At 45.3% G+C, this 15,250-nt stretch overlaps 1 long non-coding RNA gene across 1 annotated transcript; it reads left to right on the forward strand.

Annotated features, from left to right (window-relative positions):
- Positions 1-359: 359 nt before the first annotated feature.
- On the forward strand, positions 360-14,381 carry LOC101952081 (uncharacterized). The gene is made up of 4 exons (XR_256492.3): positions 360-3,683; positions 5,694-5,808; positions 6,826-6,938; positions 12,979-14,381. It is a non-coding gene; the product is annotated as an uncharacterized LOC101952081 (long non-coding RNA).
- Positions 14,382-15,250: the final 869 nt, after the last annotated feature.

Here is a 15,250-nt window from a genome sequence, read left to right on the forward strand (position 1 = left end):
TTCCTGTTATTTATTGTTAAGTAAACAAGTTCCACTAGCCAATGCTGGGTATGAGCTTTTACTTAACTCTTAATGGCTAAAGTGTTTACCAGAACAGCCACTTCTCTTCTAGCAGAGAGCTGCTTGTTTGGGGAAAGGCTGTGGGATATCTTGAGTATAAATATCACTGAATAAAAACCTTTCATTTTGTTCATTGGGATTCACGTTGCTAAATCCTCCGGCATCACACTAAAAAATTAGTCCAAAGTCTATTAAAAATCCAAATGAGATGTGTTTAAAATAAGGCCAAATATCCAGGTGAGGGATCCAGATGTGTACTTGCAAAAGAGGTACCCATTTCATGAGCCAAGGGGGGGGATGTTCATGCATATAATGGGGGCCTGTGCATTGTTTGTACACACATGGACCACATTTACCTGTCCAGATCTCACTTCCTGTTATCTTTGGTGTACGATTGTACATTATTGCAATATGCTCAGGGATTGTTGAGTGTCTAATTCCACAAATTAAAAAAAATGTAATTGCAGCTTAGTGAATGCAAAGGCTGTTCATGCATTTGTGTGGTTGCCCCTATTCTGTCTACAGATGAAAATTTTCTCCTAACCACATTTGCACAGCAGGTAATTTAAAACCGTAATGAGGGGCAGCTCTAGTATGAGTGACTCTGGCTTCTATGCCTGATTGCTGCTGATTTACTGTGTGATCCTGAGCAGATCTCTTCAGCTCTTTATGCTTCAATTACCCCACCTACAAACCGGAGTAGTAATTCTTATCAACCTCAGAAAAGCACTTCAAGACACGTGGGTGAATAGTGCTCTATACTTCCAAAGTACGATTAACTTCAGATGAGTTTTTCCAGATGTGATTTGTTTCTCTCTTAATACTACAGCCTTTACTACTACTTGGCACATTTTTAACCTGAAGCAGGTTCCAAAATTTTACAAATGCAAAACAACCAGCAACAAAAATAATATCCTATTTCCGCCCACCTGCACAAATGTGGATATACATAGCCAAACCTACAATATTTATTCATAAATTGGATTAAAATATTAATTCCCTGTTAGACTCAGACCTTGGATGTGGCTTGTAAATTACAGAGCAAAAACCATATAGTATGCCCATAAATTCCTGAGAACAAAAGGCCACAATGGAACTACTGATCTACCCTGAACTATGGCAATAAAAGTTGTGCTGATCTAATGGACAATGTGAATTCCTTACTTTGCAGCAGGAAGAGAAACTCCCAAGTATATTCCAGTTGGATTTAGGACCTCTACCCTCAATCCCTGTATTATTATTATTATTGATTATATTATAATATATTTGTATTACCATAGTTCTTAGGAGAACCAGAGATGGAACAAGACCACGTTGTGCTAGGCACAGTACAAACACAGAACAAATAGGCAGTCCCTGCCCCAAGGAGCTTTCAATTAAAACAACATTTAAGGGACAAGTATGTACATGTCCCTCCCATTGACAGCAGAAGACTTTGTTTGAAGCCAACTGTGGAATGATAGTTTCAATATGATATCACAATACAAAGGATTAACGATGATATATTTTAGATTTTCATCTTGGAGGATCCCTAAAAGCTTCTTCACATACAGTATTCACTTAATTCGGTACTGAAATGCAGCCACTTCTGAGAATGAGGATGGTGGATAAATTTGCTGTATAACTGCATAGAGGAAAAAGGGAGATTTAATCCAATGGCAAACTTGGGCTCCTTACTGCCCATAAAGTCTTCTCTGAAATTTTGAGAGAAAGGATGGGTTTATGGTGGATTGGGACTTGGGACTTTTCCCCAGCTCTACTGTAGTCTTCCTTTGTGACCTTGGGCAAATCATTGAATTGTTCTATGCCTCCACTCCCCATCTTTAAGTGGGGATACTACTACTTTTTGTCTACCCTTTGTCTGTCTTGTCTATTGAGATGGGAAGATCTTTGTAGCTGGGACGGTCTCTTACTATGTATAGTGTATGTACAGTCTTTAGCACAATGGGGTCCCAAGCTCTGGTGGGGCCTCTAGGCACTATCCTAATGCAGGCAGGGCTGGCTCCAGGCACCAGCTCAGCAAGCAGGTGCTTGGGGCAGCCAAGGGGAAGGGGCTGCAAGTCGGGTTCTTCGGCAATTCGGCAGCTGGTCCCTCTCGGAGGGAAGGACCTGCCGCCGAAGAAGAAAGCGGCGCGGTGGAGCTGCCGCCAATCGCGATGGTGGCTTCCCCCCCCACTTGGGGCGGCAAAAACCCTGGAGCCGGCCCTGAATGCAAATACTAAAGTAAAAAAGGAGCTGCATGCAGTAAACTGAGTGGATCTTAGTATCCTTGGGATACGCCATGTGTTAACATTTAAAGGACAAGTCCTGCAATCCATACTCGGTTCGTACCTGGGGAAAAACCCATTGAAGTGAGCAGAGTAAAGGCTGCAGGATCCAGCCTAGATTTAAAAAAAAACATTTGGGTTTGCCAGCTTCAGCCTGAGAATCACTGAGAAATGACAAGTTGACTCTAATCTAGCATCCTGCCATCCTAGTTCTGTGATGTGAAACCAATGTTCATTTGCAAACAAGGAAGAGAACCATTCGGCATCCTGACAAATCAAAATATAATCACATCTTCCTGATTTCAAAGAACATCCTGCTTCGCAAGTCTCATTAATGATCCCAGACAGGTGTTTTTCAACAAAAGCTTTCTCATTTCTTGCCCTTTCTGCTGCCTCCTGCTTGAGCTAATAAGCCTCAGTGATATATTTGGAATAATGGAGCAATTTATGTAACCCCAGGTTAGGAAAACGCACAAGTAAGGAATCATGACTAGAGAAGGGTATTAAAGAGGGGCTGCAGGGGCAAAGCTCCTCTCTCTGTGAGCAGAGACATCTCATTATCAGTGATTAGGGAGGAAGTGTTCCAGCACTATGGGGAGGGGGAAAGTAACTGTGTTTTAAAAATGTTGTTTGATAGCTTGTTAATATGCAGACGCTGCTCTGTGAAAGGATCAGACTGAGACCTCATTACTGTGGCTTTTACATCCTGTAGTGTTTGTAGTTAGAGAAAGGGATTGCTACTACTTCTCTTGGGTAATTCATTTAGGGCCTGATTCTTTGAAAAAATGCATGTGCACATTTCATGGTCACAGAAATGTCTGTGTGTTTGCCAACATTGGCTGCACAACCTGGATACTTCTGCATGAAAAGAGTTGTTTAGCTAGCAGGCTGTGTGCTTGCTCAAATATCTGGTTTATGCATGCCCTCATGGCAACTCCTCTTACATGGTTTTTGAAAAACAGGCCCTCTGGGCCTCAGTTTCCCCCTCTATAAAATAGAAATGGGAATACCCTTTTCACAAGTGGGTGACAAAGGTTAGCTGGTGTGTATAAAGTGCCAGGGTGTAATCCTGAGACCATTTTTGTACCCTGTTCATATGAGTAAATCTGCAGAAGACAGTAGAATGAATCGGGTTTGCAAGAGCTACTTGCATGAATGAAGGTTGAGGGTCAGCCCCTAAAATTTTATTAGACTAATTGATGAGTATGCTTTACTGCCTATAAGTAATTATTATTTTATTTCCTCCGATCGTGTATGGTATATGCAGAAGGCTCCTTGGTTCCTACCACTCAGTGTTTTCTGCCAGTCAGTCTCAGACAGACGTGTATCTTCTAAACACTAAAATCCAGCATAATGGTAAGTAACCCTTGAGGGCATTTTTGCATTAGTCATCAGCCACTTTGAAGGAAGCTTCAAGCACAGCTGTGTCTCTCATGACACTTGTTTGGTATGAAAACCAGGGCTCGAGTTTGACCTCAGATACAGGCATGAAGAGCTGTTTTTCCTTTATTTCTGCAGTTCATTAGCTTGCGTTGCAGGCAGGAAGCAGTGTAAGCACATTCCCCACACAGTCTATCAATGACTGAAAACACTTTTCAACCTTCGCCACTGTAATTCAATCAGAAGTGACCTCAGAACTGTGAAATGCTGTTAAAAAAGGAGTTTTTCCTGAAAGGCAAAGTTTAGGGCTGTATTTTTTCCCCCCCAAAGTATTTTTCTTCCCAGCCTGAAGCAAGAACTGTTCTGGTTGAAAATTAATACTAGATTATCCAACCTGACCTGTCCTCCTCCTCCCAGTCAGCTCAGATGCCAGAGGAGGTAGCTTAGATCTGAGCACTAGCTATAAAACACCTAAATGACCAGGAATTACAGGGTAAAATCTCAGCAGAGTTCACTCACTCCTTCCAGCTTGCTAGGTAGATGAATTAAATTCCTTGTTTACTGTGTGTGGATCTTTCTGACAAATCCTTAAAAACAAATATTTATTATTAAAGAGCCAGGGCTGGCTTTAGGCAGCAGCAGCAAACCAAGCACGTGCTTGGGGCGGCATATTTTCGGGGCAGCATTCCGGCCATCTTTTTTGTTTTGGGTGGCAAAAGCCTAGAGCCGTCTGTGGCAGCAGTAGCGCGTCGTGCACGGGGGGCGCCCTGGGGCCGCTGCGGTTCGTGCCGTGGGGGAGCAGTGCCCGCACCTTGTGGCTGGGCCGGGCAGGCTCTGAGCGGGGGACACTTGGGCTGGGGGCCGCCCTGCGGGGCACATGGAGCCACCTGCAGGTGCCGCAGGGTGGCCACCCCCCAGCGCCACAGCCGGGGCTGGGTGAAGTGGCCTGAGCCACCCAGGGACTGCAGCAGGGCGGCCAGGAGCAGCAGCAGCAATGGGGCCATAGTGGGGCCCAGGGCGCTGCCGTGCGGCAAGTGGGGAGCGGGCAGAGTCAGCACTGGTGGGGGGGAGCCCAGGGCTGGGGTGGCAGGGGGCACGGGGGCGAGGAAGAGAGAGCCCAGGGCTGGGGAGCCAGGGGGTGCGGGTGGGGAAGGGCACTGGTGGGGGGGATGAGAGGCCAGGGCTGGGGTGGGGGGCAGCCAAAAAATTTTTTCCTTGGGGTGGCAAAAACCTAGAGCCGGCCCTGTAAAGAGCTTATGGCATTTTCTGCAAGAGAGAATTTTCCCTAGGTGCTAACTAAAATTTCCTTTCTCTCACATTGTTGTAAAGGGTGCTCCTGGAGGCCTAGCTCCAGCCTTAGTTGGTTTTAACACAACATTTCAGTATGAGGAACATTCATTTCAGAATTTCTTGGGAAGAAGTCTATTGGCGTTACGTGTGTGTATATGTGGGGGAGATAGGACAGAGGGGGAATTAACCCTGACTGTGTACACGCCACCCTCCATAACTATTATATGAATTGTGTGTTCATTTTCTGGGATTGCACATGCCAGCAGCTCACTGCAAGTATAAATTAGGCATCCAACTGCCAATTAGGCATGCAACAGTCAGACCAATTCAAAACATGATTCTGTTTATCTTTTAGATTGCAGTACCTGCTTTTGTATTTTATGCACGTTCTATTTGGCGGGGGAGAGGTTAGTTTTCATGTTCTAAATAGCATGATTATAAATTCTGGTCTACACCTATGAACAAGACGTTATTTTTTTTTAATCCCCTCATTCAAAATAGGTGAGGATTTTCTTTGCTGAATTGAGGGTACCAATGCATAATGTGCATAAGCAAGTGCTTGGCTTTAAGCACCTGCTCACATGCCTTGTTGAATAGGGATGTACTTAAGCATGTGTTTAAAAGCTTAATTGGGGAGAGATAATTTTTGAGTAAACAAACACCACAAAATATTAAACAGTGTTTTTTTTTTTCAAGCTCATTCCTCTCCTGATGTGCTTGACCGAGCCCCTAGAACATTCCATGTGTGTTGCATCATTATGCAGAAGCTGAGATCTGATCTCTTCAGGAATTCTTCCTTTACTATCTACAGGTTTGTTGCCCTGAACCTTGGGGTCCTCAAAATCCAAACCCAGCTCCAGATGACAAAGGCCCTTTCTGTATGACAAGTGAACCAACCCCCTGGATTAGAACACGCCAGTCTTTGGGATGTTTGGAATAAGATTCAAAAGTTGGGCCTTGATGCCATCTCCTGTAGAGATCAGGGATGGTGGGCTCACCCCAATGGACTCGCTTGTCTGCTTTTTGCATTTAATATGTTAAAACTTCTAATTTCTTATAATGTGGCATGATTGTATTAAATGATACAAGCCAGGTTTATTTACACACACACACACACACACACACACACACACACACACACACACACACACACACTGTCAATCTTTTTTGCTCATATCCCAGCGGGGTGCATGTATGCTGCAACATGCCAAAAGTTCTGCAAATCATGTTTCCCTGGAAACGACTTTGGAAAGAATTGATACTTTTCTCATATTGGATTTGAGAATTTATATTAGATTTGGGACCAAGTTTCACAGTACAGCAATGCTCATGAAAAATTAAAATGTTGCCTCCATCTATACGAGGAAGGCAGCATCTCTGCATTCTTCTCTTTAAATGTAGCTATAGGATTCCTTTACCTCATGTCCCTGGTCTTCACTCTTCGTTTTATTATGGATGAATAAAAATAAAGGGCATCTCCCCAACAATGCTTATTTGGAAATGACCCTAACCCACTTTCCATCAGTGTGGAGGAAGGAGGAATGATACCTGTGGTTTATAGGAGATTGCAAGCAAAATTGTTTCAAAATGTTCCCTTTTATGCACTAGCATACAGGATTGAATGACTACTTGGGAGGGCGTTTCAGGGCTTTGGTTTTCTTTAAACACCCTCCATCCTGGTACCACAATGAACCAGCAGGAACTAGTCACACAGACAAGTTGTGCTAACTAATCATATTTTTGGTTGGTGCTCTCACAAGGGGGACCAGGAAGCAGAGGGTTAGTGCATTACAATTTGAATCCATTTGTACATTTATCCTTCCAACAGATGTGCTACTGAGAGATTCTCCCCTCCACATACACGCTTTCCTGGGCTACATGCAGTGTGAAGGTTTGGCTAAGGTGAAGCAGATGGATCAAGCTTACATTCGCTAGGACAAGGTAACTTATAAGCTGCAACTTGATGGATGGGAGAATCATTAGAAGAGTTTGCTTTACTGGATCAGACCATCTAGTCTGAGACCTTGCCACTGGCAATGATCAAAACCTGATGCAAAAACCTCTTCCCATACATTATAAAGGGAGAAAACTTGTTCACCTTAGCTTCAAAGGATAGAACAAGAAGCAATGGGCTTAAACTGCAGCAAGGGAGGTCTAGGTTGGACATTAGGAAAAAGTTCCTAACTGTCAGGGTGGTTAAACACTGGAATAAATTGCCTAGGGAAGTTGTGGAATCTCCATCTCTGGAGATATTTAAGAGTAGGTTAGATAAATGTCTATCAGGGATGGTCTAGACAGTATTTGGTCCTACCATGCGGGCAGGGGACTGGACTCTATGACCTCTCGAGGTCCCTTCCAGTCCTAGAATCTATGAATCTATAATATACCTGCCTAATTGTGCAATTCTGTATGTTAATGGGGACATGGTTTCCTGGTGATCAGCTCACACCCTGAAGCACATTTTACTGGCCCTATTAGCCAGCATAACTACAATTATTACTGATCATAGCCATTTCAAACGCCATTTACAGTATATGACATCTTGTGGCAGTGAATTCCAAAGGCTGACAACGGATGATGTGAAGCAGCATTTCCTTATGTTTACTTCACTTGTCCTTGTGAATGGCATTGAGCAGGAGCGTGCAGACAGATAGCTGGAATTTCTGGCCAGCTGGCCACAACTTTATTTAAGACTCAGCTAACGCAGACAGGATAACTTCAGAGAGGCGACTCATCCTGGCAGCTGTAAAAATGGAGAACAGGGGAACATGTGCTCCAGGCCATTCTCAACCTCCCCAGAGGCTTCCATTCAGAGCCTCTCCCACCCTCCATGGTATGTCCAAGGACCAAATGAGCCCACCTAGGGTGGGATCCACAAGGAACTTTGGTGTTGCAGTGCTGTGGTGTCTAACTTTTAGGTGGCTAGAAAATCACAGGAACAAAACTGTGATCCTCAAAGACTAAGTTAAGCACCTAGACTCCCTCTCCAATGAATGGGGAGGATAGGCGCCTGGGAATGCCATCCACAAATACCAGCATACTAGGCAAGGAGCTGCCTAAACTAGCCAATGAGAGATGCTGACCAAAAGCATGTGTCTGAAGCCCCAACCCTTCTGAGTTCAGTGCCTCAGGACTTGTCTACACACAGAACACTACAACAGCACTGCTGAGCCACTGCAGTGCTTCAGTGTAAACACTGCCTATTCTGATGGGACGGTGTAGCAGGCCCCCCTTGCTAGGTTCACAAAGTCACTCAGAGACCCTGGGTTTTGTAACCACTGGTGCACTTTATTCTCAGGCTTGTTCCCACCACCGTTTCACCATGTACAAGTAACCCTTCACCGTCTGCTGGCAGCGGGGAGGGGAAGAGATACCTCTCCCTGCTTCAGTTCCCTGTCTTTTTCCTTTCCTCCTGCTCTTCCCTGGCTGCCTTCCCCTCAGGCTTTTATGCAGCCCCAGGCTAATTAGGTAGCAGCTGTCTCCGCCTCCCCAATTAGGGCCAGGTTATCTCCAGCCCACTCTAATTGGTTCCCCTAATGAGGAGCAGGCATGACAGAGGACTGAATCTGCAACCCTTTACCCAGCACTCTGTCACACATCTTCCCCGGTTCTCGAACCACCAGGTTCACCCCTCCACATCCTCTTCCGAAGTGGGCTCTATGGGGGAGTCCTTTCCCCTCTCTCGGGTCAATCCCAGGGTTTTCCGTGTGGGTTTCCTTCATCCCCCACCTACAGAAATGACATTGTGTGGGGAGTGGATGGCCCCACAGCTCCGCTGTGACCCATGGGTCCTTGCACCATTCACAGTCCCTTGGGTGTTCCCCTGTCCCCCCCCCCTTCCTTTCCATGAAGGTTTCAGGGTTGGTCCCAGCCCCCTCCTGGACACTTAGGGTTTCCTGTCCCTCAAGCTCATCCAACAAGGCCTCCACCCGGTCTTGTTTTCCAGTCAAGGACCCTGGGGTGGACATTTTGTTCATAGCTTCCCTCTCCCTTCTTGGGCTCTGTTGTCTAGGGGTTTTCTGCTCGGGGGTCTCTAACCCCCTCTTCGGGGAATATCCCCTTTTCCCTGTCTTGGGCTTTCTCCCTCTGCCCACCTTCCCTCCTGGGGAGGGGTCCCAGTCCGTACCCACTGCCACGGGATAAGGCAGGCCCTTTACTATCCTGACCCGTTGCCACTTAAACCTGCCCTGAACTTCAAAGGGCAGCTGGGTCACAGGGTTTTGCCTCCTATCCTTGTGGACACATTCTAGGTCCATCTTCGCACTGGTAATCCATCAGTGTGGCCTTACCAGGTTTCTTTGTACCAGAGAGCAGGCTGAAGCCGAGTCCACCAGGCCTCGCTGGGGTTTCCTCCCCACCATCACTGGAATGGTGGACAGTTTCTGCCCCTTTCCCTGCCCTCCAGCGTTTGCCCTGCCACAAAACTCCGCCCACCCGCAATCCATGTAGACTCATAGACTTTAAGGTCAGAAGGGACCATTATGATTATCTAGTCTGACATCCTGCACAACGCAGGCCACAAAATCTCACCCACCCACTCCTGTAACAAACCCCTAACCTATGTCTGAGTTATTGAAGTCCTCAAATCGTGGTTAAAAGACCTCAAGGTGCAGAGATTCCTCCAGCAAGTGACCCGTGCCCCACGCTGCAGAGGAAGGCGAAAAACCTCCAGGGCCTCTGCCAATCTGCCCTGGAGAAAAATTCCTTCCTGACCCCAAATATGGCAATCAGTTAAATCCTGAGCATGTGGGCAAGACTCACCAGCCAGCACCCAGGAAAGAATTCTCTGTAGTATGTGCGGGCAGTCCCCCCTTCTTGTGTCCCGGTCATCCACACATTCTTCGGCGGCAATTCGGTGGCCAGTCCTTCCCTTGGAGAGGGACTGAGGGACCCGACACTGAATTGCCGCCGAAGACCCGGACGTGCTGCCCCTTCCCGTTGGCCGCCCAAGCACCTGCTTCCTGTGCTGGTGCCTGGAGCCGGCCCTGCCAACAGACCATCAGTCGGGACCCTGGGGGAGCCCCTTTGGTGTCCTCCCGTTTGTTCTCCGGGCCCTTCCCCAGCAGCATTTCTCTGGGCCTTCTCCCGGTCTCCATGTCCCTGCTCGACCATCCCTCCTTCCTGGGGAAGTCCGCCTCCGTGTACTCCTCTGCAAATTTTACAGCTGCCTCAACCATATTCGGTTGGCCGCCTCCTCACCCACACCTTTATATTCCCGGGGAGGCCCTGTAAGAACTGCTCTAGGACGAGAACGTCCGTGATCTCCCCCACTGTCAACTTAGGTTGGCTTAAATATGCTGCTCAGGGGGATGGATTTTTTACACTTCTGAGCGACGTAGTTATGCTAACCTAATATTCTAGTGTAGACCAGGCTGCAGGAAGGCACCTATCTTTGCTTGCAATCCATAAAATGGGAGGATAGGCAGCCAAAACCCTAAGACGCATTCCAGGCCCCAAACAAAACAACCAGGGAGTGGGGGGACCTCCCTTATAACCTTTAGCCTACTGTATGGTGTATTCACCCATGATATAGGAGACCTCTGGTTCAAATCCCCTCTCTTCCTGCAGGGCAGAAGCAAGTTGAACAGGGATCGGACACCTCTCAGATGAGTGCTTAACCATTGGGCTATGGAATATTCTGATGTGGAGCTTCCTCAATGTCTTCTATTGAAGTTGTTCCACTTTAATTAAATAATTTAAATATTAATTGAGCCGGCGAAAGAGTTAGTTGCTCTATAGCCAAGTGGTAGGGCACTCAGTTGAGAAATGGCACCTCTCCCCCAAGGCTGTTTTGTGTGCACTTGCCTGAGGAGTCCAATCCAGTAGGCAGCCACTGAGCACACCTACTGGATCAGGCCCTGCATGTGACTTAGGTGGCCAAATGCCTATCTTCCCCTGTTCCTGAATTGCTCTGGGGCTCAATCAGGAGCACCCACTCAGCGCTCTGGGGGCCACGCCTCCCGCCCGCCCCATGCTCCAGGGCTGGGTGCTAGGGGGGATTTGGGGTGGGGCAGTGGCCATGGTGGTGGTGGTGGGGCTCTGGTGGGGGTGGGGCCAGGGGCTAGCCGCCCCAAACCACTGGTTCACGCGCTGCCCATGTCCACATCATTCTTGATTTTACAGACCTCCGTCATAACCCCCTTAGTCATCTCTTTGCAGAATAGTCCCCGTCTTTTTAATCTCTCCTTATGTGGAAGCTGTTCCATACCCTTATTTATTTTTGTTGCCTTTCTCTACACCCATTCTAATATATGTTTTTGGAGTTGGCGTGACCAGAACTGCATGCAGTATTCAAGGCATAGCCGTACCATGGATTTATATAGTGGCATTATGATATTTTCTGTTTTAGTATCTATCTCTTTCCTAATGGTTCCTAACATTTTTTGACTGCCGCTGTACATTGAGCAAATGTTTTTAGAGAATTATCCATGATGATGCCAAGATTTTTTTCTGGAGTGGTAACAGCTCATTTAGACCCCATCATTTTGTATGTGTAGTTGGGATTATTTTTCCAAGTGCATTACTTTGCACTTATCAACACTGAATTTCATCTGTTGCCCAGTTTAGTGCGATCCCTTTGTAACTCTTTGCAGTCAGCTTTGGACTTCACTATTCTGAGTAATTTCGTATGATCTGCAAATTTTGCCACCTCATTGTTCACCCCCTTTTCCAGATAATTTATGAATATGTTGAACAGCACAGGTCCCAGTACAGATCCTTGAGGGATGCCACTATTTACCTCTCTGCACATTGAAAACTGACCATTTATTCCTTCCCTAAGTACAAACTTAGCTTCTATTTACCTGACTCGTTGCTTAGTTTGTCAGGTGCAGTAGGTAACTGAATGGCTCTGGGATTCAGAACACTAATGCTTTTTATTTGATTCAATAGAAGCTCAATAAATTCAAACTCCCAGGAAGGGGCACTTTACAGAAGAAAAATCCTTAAGTGACCTATTTATGTTCTCTGTTGCTATGCCCTGGATCTTGCTTAATAACCTTTTAATGTGTCTGGGAATATGGCGCAGGAAAAATCTCTCTAGGCTCTTTAGTTTTTTAAATAGATAGAGAGCCCAATCCTGGTTCAGGCAAAGTCCCAGTGATCCCACAACTCTTATTCAGGCTCAGAGGCTATGTAGGATGAAAAGACCAGGGAGCATTCTATTCAGTGTTCCCTGATTCTGTTCTGTTCTATATTTACTCATTTAGCAATAATAGAAATACAGTGGGGGAAGCAATCTCATGCATCTAATTAATTTGCAGGAGATTTATCTATTGACCACAAGCAGATGAGACAGCTTGTTTGTATATCCTTTGTCCTAGTTTTCCTCGCTGTTTAAAGATCTGGGTGATGAAACATCTATGCCAATAAAAATGTTGCTCAGCTTACGCTTGCTTCACAAACCCACTCCTGAATGTAGAAATCGTTAAAGGCCTGCTGGTGTGACAGTGAGGAGTGCTACCTGGGATGTCTTGCACTACACTTGTGTTAGGTTTTGTTAAATTACATAACTGATGGCTGTTTTGAGTTAGATGTCATTGGCAAAAGCTATTTATTAGTAAATGCATGGACCAAGCTTTCATAAATAGCCTCTAACTTGTCCATTTTGGTGCACAATAGTTTGCATGCAGGAAACATACATTTGCACTTGGGAATGGGGGTTTGTGTGTAGAAATCAGGCCATCCGATGGCTATTTATCCCACTTGTGCAAGAAAATGCCCTTTTGTGTTTGTGAATATGGGGATGTAGGCCCAAAAGCTGTGGGCACTATTTTAGGATCCTGGCTGAAGCTTCTTGGAAAGTGTCATCTTTTGTTTGAGTGGAGGCCAGCTGAAGTGAGGGCCTATGAATTCTGTTTTATAACCAGTTTAGCAATATTTTAATTGTCACTTGGTCTGACATATTAGTCAGTCCAAAAAGTCCAGGTTTCTAAACTCCGGACTGGGGCTGAAGGATCCATAATCAGAGATTCTTTCTCAGTGTTTTAGATTCTCCACTTGATTTGACCCTGCCTATCATCGTAAGGAACTAGCTCAGCCTCGTTGTCAGCATCGTCGTCATCTTCTGGATCAGAAGGAGGAGCAGCGTGGTTAAAAAGATAGCAGTCAGGTAGGACACAGCCCAAGGAAAGGAAGCAGTTGTCCTGGCTGTCATTCCTATGCTGAACATTTCAATATTGGAGACCATCACCACACCATGGCTGAGGATACTTTGCTTTCTTGTGCCATTCAGGGCTGCCTATAGCCCATTCTTTCTTTCTGAACGACCTTAGCTATGTCATGTGTGTCACACTGGAGACAAGGCTATACATCAGGTCTTGACCCTTTGCTGCTTTTGCCACCGAATGCACGTTATTTTTCAAATGGATCAACAGCAGCGCCCCCTACTGAGCTTTTCTGTCCTGCACTGGGTCCCATTGCTGCCTTCTGAGCAGAAGGCTTCCAGTCACTTGTCTGACACTTGTCTGGAGGCTGTGTGACATGCCGTTGTTATGTCTGATTCTTGTGAGCAGGCACCATATATTCATGATTCTTCCTCTGGAATTCCCACTGAGAACAAGATGCTTGTGAATTTCACTCTACCACCTAGTCACATGAAAATGCAAATGTACTAAATTGCTACAGTGAGGGCAGGGAGAAAAGGACATCCTTTCTGAGGTGAGATCTTGTGTTCTGCAGCAGAGAACCCCAATGAGTCCAGCAAAGCCAGGGTAGATCAGACATGACACTCCCAATATTTCTAAGATTAAAAAAGAAGAAAACAAAAACTATTTTTTGGGAGGCAGGAGAAGGAAGTGAGGGAAAATCTAGGCAATCTTTAGCTACCATGAAGTATAAACAAAAAAAACAACAACAACCCCCCTTTTTCTCCCTTAAGTTATAACAGAGCTTCTAAAATATCATGGATAAGGTAATCACAGCTGCAGGCTAGTAACTTTGTTCACACGGGTACTTTCTCTCCACTCTAAGGAGACCAGTGCAGTTTTTGATTTGCCCCAGGGAGCTAATGTTAATGCAATCTTTTCAGACCATGATTTCATGAAACTAGTGCTGTAAAACAGCTGGACTTCAAAAAGAAACGTACAGTGTGCTCACTCTATGGACCTTATGTGCTCTCCAATTCCTGTTAATATATGGCAAAAGAAATCCTGCTGTTTCAGGAGCTGTCTCTCCTATGATACAGCTGGGCTTGTCTCCCCATGCAGATCACTGCGTACTCATTGCTCTTCAAACATGTTCTGTACTTTTTACTAACACCTTGTTTTCTATAGAGCATTCAGCACACTTTATATAAAAATAACTTTTATTGAGTTTCTCTGCAGCACAAGGAAAGCTACAAGTAGACTTCACAATACACAACCTCACAGGTTTTAATACACTTGTTATGTTGATTGAAAGATACATTTTAAACAAGTATGTAATAGTCACTTAACCAAGACTATTACAGATCCAAATACCGTAGACACAAAACAGAACATCATCAATAAAAATTCACTTGAAATGGCACTATTTATCTAATCAACAAATGTCACTGCAATGATTGGATTATATCATTTCTTTTATTCCTAGCAAAGGCCAAGAAACACAGTTATCTTCACAGCAGCTAAGTGTAATTAGGAATCACAATGTTAGGTTTTTTTTAGGGCTACTTTTCAACATTTTGGGTTCCTATTTGCAAATGTAGTTTCCAGGGTCCTGAACTCTAATTCCTTTCTACAGACCTGTTAAACCTGAGCTCTTGCTGTGGTAATTAATAATTATGTATTTCTATTATGATAGTACCAAGAGGCCCTGCCTGGGATCAGGAGGTACTGTACAAACATATAGTAAGAGACAATCCCTATCCCCAAAAATATTACCATCTAAACAGGGAAGAATGACAACAGATAGGATGGGAAAGCAGAGGTAAAGTGACTTGGTGAAGGTCATGCACCAGGCTGGGGATAGATTTCTCCAGGTTTCTTGAAACTAGTGCTCTATCCACTGAACCACAAAACCGCATAGAAAGTTCTTCAATGCTTACATTTGTTCCTTGCATCAGCTGAGCCAGGATTTCTGTTCAGATGGGTGATGGGTGATCCTGGCAGGGGGCTGCAGGCTGGGACTTACTGAAATGGACAGCCATGAAACTCCCTTATTCCGGGGTTGCCACTCTATAAATTCCAAAAAGTATTTCTAAAATCTTGGAGAAGAGGCTTAGGGCTGGTCCACACTAAGCCCCCAGTTCGAACTAAGATACGCAACTTTAGCTA

Source organism: Chrysemys picta, chromosome 13 (assembly GCF_011386835.1).
Source record: "Chrysemys picta bellii isolate R12L10 chromosome 13, ASM1138683v2, whole genome shotgun sequence".
NCBI classification, from domain to species: Eukaryota; Metazoa; Chordata; order Testudines; family Emydidae; genus Chrysemys; species Chrysemys picta.